This window comes from Hemitrygon akajei, chromosome 1 (genome assembly GCF_048418815.1).
Source record: "Hemitrygon akajei chromosome 1, sHemAka1.3, whole genome shotgun sequence".
Lineage (NCBI taxonomy): Eukaryota > Metazoa > Chordata > Chondrichthyes > Myliobatiformes > Dasyatidae > Hemitrygon > Hemitrygon akajei.
Genome location: NC_133124.1, coordinates 49737364 through 49752075, shown reverse-complemented (window position 1 = coordinate 49752075; position 14712 = coordinate 49737364).

Below are 14712 nucleotides of genomic sequence, written 5' to 3'. Positions count from 1 at the left end.
ATGGGAATGGGAAGTGGAATTAAAATGGGTGGCCACCGGGAGATCCTGCTTTTTCTGGTGGATGGAGCGGAGGTGCTCGGCAAAGCAGTCTCCCAATCTGCATTGAGTTTCCCCAAAATACAGGAGGCCACACCAGGAGCATGGGATACAAGTGATGACCCCAACAGGTTTGCAGGTGCAGTGTCGCCTCACCTGGAAGGACTGGGGCCCTGAATGATAGTGAGGGTGGAGATGTAGGGGCAGGTGTAGCACTTGTTCTGCTTGCAAGGACAGGAGCAGAGGACAGAGCAGATTGCCAGGAGGGAGATCAGTGGGGAGGGACGAATGGACAAGGGAGTCACGTAGGGAGCGATCCCTGCGGAAAGCAGAAAGTGGGGGGGGGCGGTTGGCAGGAAAGGTGAGCTTGGTGGTGGAATCCCATTGGAGTTGGTGGAAGTTACAGAGACTTATGTGCTGGACACGGAAGTTGCTGGGTGGTAGGCGATGACAAGAGGGACCCTATCAATCCTAACTGCCCCCAGACTCAATGGGAAAACTATCTGTCTCCCATCCATTAATATGGGCTGCACTATGGACATCTGTGTAGAGTAGCTGGATCACATTTCTGATTCCTTCTCCCATACCCTTTTTGAAGACCATGTCCATCATGTACGTGTGATATACTGTTGAAACCTTCTCCTGTTCCAAGCAGTCCAAGCAGGCATCTGCCTCTCTGTGATGCACATAGGCAATGGGGTCCCTGAGTCAGAGGTATTCCTGGGACAGCACAGGTTTGGTCTGGATGGATCACCTGTCCAGTGCATTGACACAAATTGGTGAGGGTCAAAATACACAGGCCACATTTCTGTAGCCTCCTGAGGAAGCTGAGGCATTGGTGCAGTTAGTTGGCCAAGACAGGGTATTGGTGATGTTCAGTCCTAAGAATTTGAAGCTCTCAACCCTCATGACCTCAGCTATGTTGTTGTACACAGGAGAGTGTGCAGCATCCTCATTCCTGAAGTCAAAGACCATCTCTTTTGTTTTGCTGAAACCGAGGTAATGGTTGTTACCATGTTGTTAAACTCTCTATCTCCTTTCTGTATTCTGAATCATCTTCATTTATTGATTCAGCCCTCTATGGTGGTGTCATCTCCAAATTTGTAGCTGGTGTCCGAGTAGAATCTGGCAATGCAGTCATGAGTGTAGAGGGCTGAGGATGAAGCCTTGGGGCAAGTAACACTCATGTGACAGAAGCTGCAGGCATTGATTATTTCCAACTGGATAAGGTCTAACTGGATTCCTCTGACATTACATACTTCCGTTGAATCCCATCATCTACCATTGTGAGATACCATTGACCAGAAACTCAACAGCAGGTCAGGGCTGGGCATTCTATATTAAATGACTAACTTCTTGACACCCCAAAATCATTCTACAGCCTTTCAGGCACAAATCAGATGAGTGATGGACTGCTCTCAGCTTGTGAGGATGAGTGTGGTAAACTATGTATACCTGTCTGGACACGCCCCTCTGCTGACTGCTCCTGTGGCTCCTCCCACAGACCCCTGTATAAAGGCCATTGGAGGCACTGCTCCTCCCTCAGTCTCCAAGATGTCATGGTCCCTTTTGCTGCTAATAAAAGCCTATCTATCGTTCACCTCCCGTCTCCGAGAGTTATTGATGGTGCATCAATGAGTAAAGCCTCAGCAACATCCAAAAGAAAGCAACTGTTTGGTTTATATCCCATCCACCCCTAAATATTCATTTACTCTACCAGCAGTGTACTTGTGGCTGCAGTGTGTATCACCTACAAAATGCCCTGCAATCTTTACTACCATGAAAGACGGGGAGTTTTGGAGCACAGGAATACAACCATACACAAGATCTTTTCCTAGTTTTATACTGACTGAAAAAAAGCACCCATATTGCGTGTTGGGGAGGAAGCATTAAGAAGAGGGACGCCTCACGTCTTAATAAGCTGGTAAGGAAGGCGGGCTCTGTCGTGGGCAAAGTACTGGAGAGTTTAACATCGGTAGCTGAGCGAAGGGCGCTGAGTAGGCTACGGTCAATTATGGATAACTCTGAACATCCTCTACATAGCACCATCCAGAGACAGAGAAGCAGTTTCAGCGACAGGTTACTATCGATGCAATGCTCCTCAGACAGGATGAAGAGGTCAATACTCCCCAATGCCATTAGGCTTTACAATTCTACCGCCAGGACTTAAGAACTTTTTAAAAGCTATTATTAATGCATTTTGAGATAGTGATTTAGATGTATATCATATTTTTTTACTGAGTTAAGTATTGTATGTAATTAGTTTTGCTACAACAAGTGTATGGGACATTGGAAAAAAGTTGAATTTCCCCATGGGGATGAATAAAGTATCTATCTATCTATCTATCTATCTATCTATCTATCTATCTATCTATCTATCTATCTATCTATCTATCTATCTATCTATAACAACACTATGGGATAAACTTTACCAAAAAGACTGCAGCAGTTTAAGAAGGTCCTGGTCAGTGATATCTGGATCCCAATAATGAATAAATTAAAACATTAATTAGCACATTTTACATTGTACTTCTCACATCATCCGAAGGCCATATCGAGAATATGGCACAATGAATTCCTCCAGTCTTCTAATGGCTGCCATGGTAGTGTCAGAGTTCAGAGTTCAATCCCAGCATCCTCTGTAAGGAGTCTCTGTACATTCTTCAAATAGGATATGTGGATTTTCTCTGGGTGCTCTGGTTTCCTCCAGAGTCCAAAGATGTATTAGCGATCTCTTTCTTACCCAATAATTGCAAGTGTCCATTCCTGAATGACAGCTGCATTTTGAAAATTCTAACTGATGATTCTTCCCTTTTCCTACTCTGCACATATACTAAAGTGTCGACGCTGTGGCTTTTCAAATGACACAACCCAAGCTATGACCTTCTGACTTGCTCTGTTCTTGCATTAATCTATTTTCTGGCATTGGAAAAATACTGTTCAAGTAATTGCAATAACTTTAACAGAATTCTGCAGAGAATGGAAAAGAAAATCACTCACTAACTATTGAAACTAGGTCCTAACAACATTTAAAGAACATTTCAATGAATATTTGAATCATTAATGTAATATATTATACAGATGCTGGAAATCCAGAGTAACACACATACAAAATGCTGGAGGAACACAACAGGTCGGTCAGCACATATGGAGATGAACAAACAGTTGACTTTTCAGACCGAGACCCTTCATCAGGACTGAAAGAGTAAGTTGAACCATTTAGTTATAGAGGACTATTTACAATAAGCTGGGTGATGGGAGCTGATACAGGAGGATGCCTATTGGATGAGTTAGGCTGAATGGGATACTGTGTTTGATGGAATGATGATCATGTACCCACACTTGTTTGTTGGATTCGGGACTCTAAAGTGCAAAAGCATTCTGTTCTCTGCCACAAATGCAGCTCCCCTGTGTAAATAAGCAAAAACTTCAATTTCCTCTTGAAATAAAAACAATGTGAAAATAGGAATTAAGGCACGAGAATTTTTCTGCAGCCTGACAGATTCTCTAGATGATATACTTAAAACATTCTTGTGAATATAACCCATACTTGTGCTTACCAGAATTCCTTTGGTCACTTTGTTTATCTTTTTTATTACTTGAAATAATAATTTGGAATCTCTAAGTCAGTGAAATGGCTCACTTATATACATTAATATGTGATATATGAATCTACAGAGCAGATATTGTTAATAAAATGTGTTGAAAATGTAACTTGAGATTTTTGCTACATTTTCTACTTGGGTTATTGAAACCTAAAATATGAATTCTGCATTTTGTAAAGCAGAAATCCCATTGACCTGAACAATCTCTGAGAAGTGCTTAACACAGATGTTTCACTTTTAAGTGCCTATCGTTTGTCACAATGTGCACTGGCAACATCGGAATCCAAGTACAGAGGAAAGAGTGAACTCTGATGTAAAGATGGTGAAAAGAGTTTATTCATAATAATTCCAAAAGAACATTGGTACCTCAGCCAAGCGACATCTTGAGATGTAACATTCTCAAAACTAGGACCCTGAGATTTGTGCTAATCAGACAACCGCTTAAATATTACAAGTAACATTTGTATTATACAAATAAACAATAAGCTTAACAGAAGGCACCAGGGACCGCACTTCAAAGAATGAGTAGCTCACGAAAAACACAAGAAACTCTAGAAACAATTAATGACTGTCATTAAACCACAATAAACCAAATTAGGAGCCCAACCCTCACTGGCGTCCCACACAGGCCCGATGAACTCAATACACCCTTGTCCACAAAATGAGGAATTGGCTTATGATACATTGGAAATTTTCATACAAGAGATGATTTGGGGATCCAATGTGTCTGTGTCACCTTTACCAGATGTTATGGAGAGGAATCAGCATCAGGTAGCTTCTCTGTCGAGTGTGTTAGTCCGTGGTCCAATCCTGCATTGGGACCTGGATGTGAAATCTAAAAAAAATTAGGTTAAGTAGGCACCGTTCATGATTTACTCAGTTTGTGCAGGTCACATATTGTCTATCAAGAAACCTTTGAAAGTGTGAGCAGCGGCTCTTGGCCTGTGGCATTTATGGTGACATGAAATTTGAAGACAGCAAGATTCCTTCTTCTGGCTTTGCATCAACTGGTGTCTGAACTCACCCTATGTACCTTGCTCCGAGGAATTCCCTGCAGGCTGGCTTAGCTTCTGAGCTAAATGATTTCGTATATGCCACCAAGTAGTACATGTTAGAGAAATACATGTTAGTAGGGAAGTGGTGTTCGGTAAATTGAAGGGATTAAAGGCAGATAAATCCCCAGGGCCAGATGGTCTGCATCCCAGAGTGCTTAAGGAAGTAGCCCAAGAAATAGTGGATGCATTAGTGATAATTTTTCAAAACTCCTTAGATTCTGGATTAGTTCCTGAGGATTGGAGGGTGGCTAATGTAATCCCACTTTTTAAAAAAGGAGGGAGAGAGAAACCGGGGAATTATAGACCGGTTAGTCTGACATCGGTGGTGGGGAAAATGCTAGAGTCGGTTATCAAAGATGTGATAACAGCACATTTGGAAAGAGGTGAAATCATCGGACAAAGTCAGCATGGATTTGTGAAAGTAAAATCATGTCTGACGAATCTTATAGAATTTTTTGAAGATGTAACTAGTAGAGTGGATAGGGGAGAGGCAGTGGATGTGGTATATTTAGATTTTCAAAAGGCTTTTGACAAGGTCCCACACAGGAGATTAGTGTGCAAACTTAAAACGCATGGTATTGGGGGTATGGTATTGATATGGATAGAGAATTGGTTGGCAGACAGGAAGCAAAAAGTGGGAGTAAACAGGACCTTTTCAGAATGGCAGGCAGTGACTAGTGGGGTACCGCAAGGCTCAGTGCTGGGACTCCAGTTGTTTACAATATATATTAATGATTTAGATGAGGGAATTAAATGCAGCATCTCCAAGTTTGCGGATGACACGAAGCTGGGCGGCGGTGTTAGCTGTGAGGAGGATGCTAAGAGGATGCAGGGTGACTTGGATAGGTTAGGTGAGTGGGCAAATTCATGGCAGATGCAATTTAATGTGGATAAATGTGAGGTTATCCACTTTGGTTGCAAGAACAGGAAAACAGATTATTATCTGAAAGGTGGCTGATTAGGAAAAGGGGAGATGCAATGAGACCTGGGTGTCATTGTACACCAGTCATTGAAGGTGGGCATGCAGGTACAGCAGGCGGTGAAAAAGGCAAATGGTATGTTGGCATTCATAGCAAAAGGATTTGAGTACAGGAGCAGGGAGGTTCTACTGCAGTTGTACAAGGCCTTGGTGAGACCGCACCTAGAATATTGTGTACAGTTTTGGTCCCCTAATCTGAGGAAAGACATTCTTGCCATAGAGGGAGTACAGAGAAGGTTCACCAGATTGATTCTTGGAGTGGCAGGACTTTCATATGAAGAAAGACTGGATCGACTAGGCTTATACTCACTGGAATTTAGAAGATTGAAGGGGGATCTTATTGAAATGTATAAAATTCTAAAGGGATTGGCCAGGCTAGATGCAGGAAGATTGTTTCCGATGTTGGGGAAGACCAGAATGAGGGGTCACAGTTTAAGGATAAAGGGGAAGCCTTTTAGGACCAGATGAGGAGAAACTTCACACAGAGAGTAGTGAATCTGTGGAATTCTCTGCCACAGGAAACAGTTGAGGCCGGTTCATTGGCTATATTTAAGAGGAAGTTAGATATGGCCCTTGTGGCTAAAGGGATCAGGGGGTATGGAGAGAAAGCAGGTACAGGGTTCTGAGTTGGATGATCAGCCATGATCATACTGAATGGTGGTGCAGGCTCAAAGGGCCGAATGGCCTACTCCTGCACCTATTTTCTATGTTTCTATGTTTCTAGTGAGATGTACTGGGACTTGCCATAGGGATGCATAGCTTGCTGGTATCATGTAACTGTATCGAGAGAACTGGCTAAATTTGAGACTTCACAGCACTCCATGGATTTTTTCCTGGTTTTACCTGTTGGATTCCATACAAAATGTTGCCTAAGCAGACGAGAAATAAAAATAAAATTAGAAAGATCTAAGGATTTGGAAAGGTATTAGAAACATAAAATATTTTTGAAATTCGTTAGAATCTGAAAACTGTAGAATGCTTTGGTTGTGAAACCTGATTCTGATTTTGATGTTATGAGAATTCCTGAGTGTTGTTCCAATGAAATATCCACCAAAATTACTCTGTCGTAATGACTTCTATATATCTTCAACATTTCTACGTTCCTTGTAACGGGAGTTTACAAAATGCCCAATAGTCAACTAGGTGCCTTTGAAAAGACATTCACAGCTGAAGAAAATGCCAGTCTGAAAATCCTGGTTGTGAAGTCATGGAATATTTATGTCAGCACTTTACTTACTGTATCCAAATAACAATTTCATATATAATGCCATTTAATTGTCATTAGTTGGATTATTATATAAAATACATGGTCCTATTAAGTTATGGAACATTCCATTTCAAATCCAGATAATTAATTATATATAGTTATATTTATAGTTAATTATTCTCAGAATAAACTTCATCTTTCTCAAAGAATATGAGATATAGAACAATCTATTCAGTGTTAATAGTTCTGCACATGAAAGCATCTCTTTTATTGTTTTCACTTGTGACCATTTCAGCTTCCAAGAATTTTGTTCTTGTGACTCGTCAAGGCACAGGGTCATGCAGCTTGCTGGCAGGCCTCATCCCAAGGTCCAGGATTCCCTCCTTTTCCTTCCCAGTATTGTCCTGCATCCTGCAGGTTTGTTCTCCTTCTCCACTGCTGCTGCCGTGACAAGGATGACTTGTCTGCTGCACATTTGGAGTCAACGGTGACAAAGACTGGTTTATTGCCAAAACATAATTATTACACCATGACTACACACACTTGAATAAAGGTTTGGAGAAGGTGTATGCTGCTCTAAACATATCACATCCTATGACATAACCCTTCTTCTGTTTCTCTAATTGAACCTATCTACATGTGAACTAGGCCAAAGTGGACCATAAAGCATAACATAAGTAAAATGGATTGAACTCATTCTATTTGGTAATATTGATACACATTAAGTTCTTTTTTTCCTATTTTAACCAAGTATTATTTCTTTCAAAATAAATGGCTTATAGTTTTGGAGTGGAGAAAGTGCAGCACTCAGTCACAGGTTATATTTCTGTAATGCTTCCTGGGTGAATTGGAGGTTTATTGGAAAAACACATCCTGAACTAAAATGTGAATTCTTAAGAAAGCATATTCTACAGAGCATAGTGTAAATTATTTGAGGCCTGGATCTTAGTTAAGATACTTCTAAGTTAAGGAAGCAATGTGGCAGAACAGGGAGATAGGAGGTGTGTGTAGTTTAGGACTGCAAGAAACTGAAAAGATAAGATAGAAATTTGTTTTTGGTTGAATGTGCTAAACATATGATCTAATAATGGATGTCCATGGAACTCAGCTCATGAGATTTGGTTCCATCGACTTCATTGATATTGAAATACAGACTGGGTAAGTTAATTGGTTATTGTAAATTGTCCATGATTAGGCTAAAGTTAAATTCATTCATTCACAAGCAATGTTCAATGCTCACATATTCCTACTATGCCTGCTAGTTATCTCCAGACATTTTCAGGTTTTATTTCAAATTTCCACTATGTATAGTTTCTACTTTTTAAAACACTAAATGATACCCATTTAGCTCATAAACAGAAGACTAATATTTACCTAAATGATTGTTGAGCCAAGGTTTTGCCGGACATTTGTTTGACCCATGAAATTAGAGCAGACAGATTTCCAGGCATAATTTTTAGCAAAGTTTGGGGAATTGCTTCCACCTCTGGATTCCTTGAGGAGCATAACATGGAGACAGCTGGGAAGTGAGGACACTCAACAACAAATGAGAAAATCTGCAGATGCAACAGACACAAACTACAGGAGGAAATCAGCAGGTCAGGCAGCATCTATGGTAAAGAGTACCCCTCGGCAGGACACTGGACATCACTGTGCTTGTGTGAAAATCCAGAATCTCCTGACAGTTGTGGAGATTAAACACCAGCTTTTCTGCATGGAATTGCATGCAATTATTTTGTTTTGAAATATTGTGCCATTATAATTTAGAAAAAAAAAGTTGCATTTTGCATCAGTGACTAGATAACAGGTAGATGGCACTGTTTTAGCTTCTGAGCATAAAGAGCTTTTAGTTTTTGTGACTGAAGCTGGCTAAATTGAATACACAGTCCCAGTTACACAGCTGATAGCTGTCCATGAATGCACCTGCAGTTGTTCCATGGTTGTGTTGCTTTGCACTCCACACCACTCCTTAATATTTGCAGCTAATCAAAACAATATACAGTACTTGATCCCAAATCTGTACCAGAGTTCACCAATGAAGCACCATCTTAAACATTTTTGGCTTCCTGTGAATCATTACATTTATAAACTAACAGAAGTAGTAATATTTCCCCTGACCTTTGAGACATGCAAAATGGTGCATCAGCTTGAGAAAAAATTAAAATAATTTATTCACTCATCCTTATAATGCAATGAAAATAACAATGTAACTATAAAGACTAAATTCTAATTTTATGTTTTTTTCTGGTGTTATTCATACAATACCTATTTGCGCTTCACTGGTGTAAATTAGAGCATCAGAGTTCAATCTATGACTATATTTTAACCCTCACAATACATCCTGGACACCACATTATTTTGTTACAAAATAAAATGATGAAGTTGTGGATGGTGAAGGTTATCAAAGGATATACCATGATATACATCTATTAGATAGATGGTTTCTTTATTGATACCAAAGGAAATCAGTGTCACAACAGCATTACAAGTGCATAGATACACAAATATTAGAAGAGAAGTAAGAAAAAATAAAAAGTTACTTCAAACAGTCTAGCAGGAGAGAGTCATCACTTCCCCAGCTATAGGTTGACTCATTATAAAGCCTAATGGTTGAGTGTTAGAATGACCTCATTTAGTGCTCTTTGGAGCAGTGCAGTTGTCTTAGTCTATTACTAAAAGTGCTCCTCTGTTCAGTCAAGGTGGCATGCAGAGGGTGAGAAACTGTTCCAAATTGCTGGGATTTTCCGTAGGGTCCTTTGTACTACCACAGCCTCCAAATAAGGGTGGAGAAATGGAAGATGGAATTTAATCTATGCAAGAGTGTGTTGGAGAACAAAGGTAAGGAGAACGTGTAGAGTTAATGGCAGGACCCTTAAAACCTATGGACTTGGATCTTGAGGACTATGTCCAAAGCTCTCTGAAAGTGACTACACAAGTAGAGAGAGTGGTTAAAAAAGTCATGTGGCCTCGGTCAGGGTATTGAGTATGTTGGAGCTGTATAAGATGTTGGTTATGCAACACTTGAGTGCAGCAACTCTACTATGGGAAGGATGTGGGGACTTTGGAGAGGGTACAACACAGGCTTATCAGGATTCTGCCTGGGTTAGAGTGTATCACCTCAAAGGAGGGGTTGGACAATCTGGGATTGCTTTCTCAGGAGAGCACTGGACATTGAGGGGTAACTTGATAGAAATTTAAACAATTATGGGAGGCGTAGATTGTCAGAATCTTATTCCCAGGGTAGAAATGTTAAATACAAGAGGACGTAACTTCAGGGTGAGAAGAGAAAAAGTTGACGGAGTTGTGTGGGGCATGTTTTGTTTACACAAAATGACAGGCACTTGAAAAAGGCTGACAGGGGTAGTGGTGGAAGTAGATCAACCAAACTCTTCAACATGCAGTGAATTCGGTGACATGGATCATGTGCGGGTAGAAGCAGTTATCACAACGCTATTACATTGAGTCTGTTCCACCATTCCAACATGGCTGATTTACTCATTCTCCTGCCTTCCCCCTGTAACCTTACTAATCAACAACCTATCACCATCCACTTCAGATATACTCATGACTTGCCATCCACAGTTATCTGTGGTAGGATCACTACCCTTTGGCTAAAGATTCCTCTTCATCTCTATTCTGAGGCTATGCCCTCCGATCTTAGACTCCCCCATTATAGGATACATCCTCTCCACATCCTCTCTCTCCAGGCCTTTGACTATTCAATAGGTTTCAATGAGATGCTCCCTCATTCTTCTAAACTCTACCAACTACAGGCCCAGAGCCATCAAATACTCATATGTTAACTCTTTCATTCTCTGTAATACTTCTGTGAGCATCCCCTCCTATTCCAGCACATCTTTTCTTAGATAAGGGGCCCAAAACTGCTCACAATACTCCAAGTACAAAGCTCTTATATTCTAGTCCTCTTGAAATGAACGCTAACATTGCATTTGTCTTATAACTGACTCACCCTACAGGTTAACCTTTCTCAAGTCCCTTTGCACTTCTGATTTTTGAATTTTCCTCTTGTTTAGAAAATAGTCTATAATCTTATTAGATTGGAGATGATTTTTTATGGAACGCTTCTGCACAGGAGAGCTTTGTATGAAAATGGGAATGAGGAATGCAGATGCTATTGATATTGATAAAATAGGAAATGCTGGGATACCATGCAGAACAACTGTACAGAAAGCAACAAAAGTAATATCAAAGTTGATGAACTTTATTTAATGAAAACTGACCAACCCGAAACGTCGATTCTCTGTTTAATATTACAGACCATATATTGTAAGCAATGCTGTTCGATTAGAAAACATAAAGTAAGTGTATGGCCTTAACATGGAATTCACGAGTGATGTCTGCAGCCTCTTTACGGCTGCTGTTTGCAAGTAGTAGGCATATACCTGGGACAGAGCTATCAATAGAACTTCCTTTATTGAAGACACTAATCTTGATCTGATGGCAACGCCTGGTACAGCCAGTTCATAAAAGCACATTTACATTTATATACACCATATACTGGCACACCTCAAGGATGCCTGCTTAGCCCACTGCTCTACTGTCTCTACACACGTCACTGTATGACTAGGCACAGCTCAAATGCCATCTAGAAATTTGCTGACAACACAACTATTGTTGGCAGAATTTCAGATGGTGATGAGAGGGTGTACAGGAACGAGATATTTCAGCTAGTTGAGTGGCATTTCAGCATCAACTTTGCACTCAACAAAGTAAGACCAAAGAATTGATTGTGGATTTCAGAAAGGGTATGACGAGGGTACATACAGGGGTATGATGAGGTTTCTGGGTGCCAATATCTCTGAGAATCTATTCTGAGCCCAACATATCAATACGGTTACAAAGAAGGAAAGACAGCAGCTGTATTTCATTAGGCATTTGAGGATATTTGGAATGTCACCAAAGACACTTGCTAATATCTACTGATGTACTGTGGAGAGCATTCTAACTGGCTGCATCACTGTCTGGAATGGTGGGGTGTGGATCGAGAAAAGCTGCAGGAAGTTGTAAAATCTATCAGCTCCATCATGGGCATTAGCCTCCCCAGCATCCAGGACGTCTTCAAGGAGCGATGCCTCACAAAGGTGACCCCCATCTCCCAGGACCTGCCCTCTTCTCATTGCGACCATCAGGGATGAAGTACAGGGGCCTGATGGCACACACTCAACGATTCAGGAACAGCTCCTACTCCTCTGCCATCCGACTTCCGAACGGACATTGAAACCATGAATGCTACCTCACTATAGTACTTCTTTTTTCATTTTGCACTACTCACTGAATTTAGCATTTTTAATATATATACTTACTGAAATTTACAGCTTTATTAATATGTATTGCAAAGTTCTGCCACGCAACAACAAATTTCATGACATATGCCAGTGATATTAAACCTGATTCTGATTCCCTCACCTGAAGAAAATAAACACTCTAAACCTTTTCACTTCCTCAACCTCTCAATGCATAATGATGTGAAAGAAAAATTGTCATCGAGAAATACTGTTTTAATGAAATATCCAATGCAAGATTGTTACTTTCTAATCAGAGTCTTTTTGTCAACTTTGCAATCCGCATTTCTCCTAGCGAATGTGTTGTTCTCATTCTTTTTATCTCTGTATTTCATGTTTAAATGTTGTTTGCTTAAGTTTCTTTTCTGACTGCCAGTGTTCTGTCATAAAAATATGAGAAGTTAAAGAACATATCCTACGTGGAGTGACAGTAAAACTTAATTTTGCATTACATTACTCTTTCCAAATCAGGCACAGAAGGGCCTTCTCCTCATTTCTACTGCTTTTGATTTATGGAGATATTGAAGTGGTGAACAGCAAACATCTGTGTCCCACAGCATAAAAATCCGTATTCCTTTAGCATTACAGTAAATATTCACAGATTTTCTTTTTATTTTCATTGTTTTTACAGCAAAAATCAAATGCTTTCTTCCGAGACTGAAAAGCTCCTCTAGTTCTACTTTAATTATCTTTGCAGCCTGCTTGCTTTTAGAAAAAAGTTGTTTTGGCAGCTGTGATGTTTGGTCCTGTTTTATGCTCAGTTTTTCTTTATTCTTTAATATTATTGATTTTGTCACACCTGCATTATGCCTTGCATGTCATAGAGGGTCACAGTGCCAAGCAGCACACTGGTTGAGTGTCAGGTCATTTCCCATTTGTGTTCTGTGGGCACTTGCATCATCAGCACTGAATTTCAAAAAGAAGGACAGGTTTTGTTGCTGTTTTGGTTGCTATAGTTGTTCTTTCCCCTTGTCTGCTTTTCTTCATTCCTCCTTCCCATTCTCTTCTTCTACCCATTCCTTTTTCTTATCCTTCATCTCCCTCGTCATTCCTCAACTTCCTCCCTATTTTCCCTCCTGCCAGTAAAAATGGAATGCTGTCTTTGATAACCACAAGCTCAGGATGTTGTTTAGCTGGCAATCAAATTGGTGGAAGGGAAGTTGTGGACATGGCTGCTTTTCTTTCCAGGAAGGGTTCCTCCCAATAGTTCCTGCAAGTCACACTGTGAAAATTGCTCTGAAATAGTAGCCAGAGGTCAGGGGTGTGCCGACAGTAGTCACCGCTGATGGAAGATCCTGGGCTATTATTGCTATTGGGTGAATCCGGAACCGGGACAAGTTACTGCCGTGGAGTCATTCAGCTCATGACAGCCCTCTAGGTAACCTTTCAAATCCGGATGGCCAGATAATGAAAATTATGTGAGAATAGGTGTGTTCTGTAGTGACTTTGAATGGGCAGCTGATTTCCCAGTTAAACAGGGCATCCTATTAAAGAAGAAACTGTTTCCAACCCGAGGTAGATGTGCAGTTGTGATTATCCACCTGAGGAGAGATACTTCAGGAACAGATGATGATGGAGTAGAATAAATACAGTTAGAGTTAAAAGAGGTGAGAATTACTTTGTCCTCTCCCCTTCATTGCGATGGAAGTAGCAGCGTATGAAACTTAGGTTGCTGGCAGTCCTTAAACTGTTTAAGATCTGAATGCATCAGATGGAACCAAAAATTGCAAATGGTTAATGAATCCACCAAATCTTTTGTGGTGTGGTATACTCTGCTGGTGAGAATTACTGGGAATCTATTGAAAAGTAAATCTGGGTTAAAAATGTCAAAAAGCATTGTTGGAGAAATTGACAATGAGGATAGCTGCATACTTAATCTTCCTCCAGTTTTCCCACTGCTCCTTCCCCTCAAATCTTCTTCTTTTTGCACTCATGTACTCAGGAATTTAAGTCTTCCCAACCATGAAGAAGGACCAATAGGAGATGAAGATGTGCTGCAATTTGGTATTCCATACTCAGCCACCAGCTCAGAAACTTAAAAACACTCGTGTGTATGAGATTGGGACAGAGATACATTCCGGACTGGCGAGGCACTGAATGCACGTGCAGGAAGCTCAATGGGAAAAGAGGACATTGCAACTTCTGGTTGCAAGGAGGATGAACTCATGCACTGTTCTGCCTCAGAGGAGACAGATGAGGGCTTTGATAGGCCAGGCCTCAGAAGAAGACAGAAGGGTGCACAAAATAAAGTGCTTGATGCACTACTAAAAAAAAAGATGAACTTGTTGGCTAACCTTTATTACCTGCCTGACCAAAATTACTGACTGATTTTTATCTGTTGGCTAAACATTGGCACATTGGCTGCTGGCTAAGCTGCTAATTAGTAATGGTTGGATAATTTACTAATGGTTGTGCTTTATTGAGCTGAGGTGGAAGGAGTCACACATTTTGGAAATGGGAATGGAATGCAGCATGGGAGATGAAGATGGACCGTACATGAACTGCATACAAGAGTAGAGTATGTGAC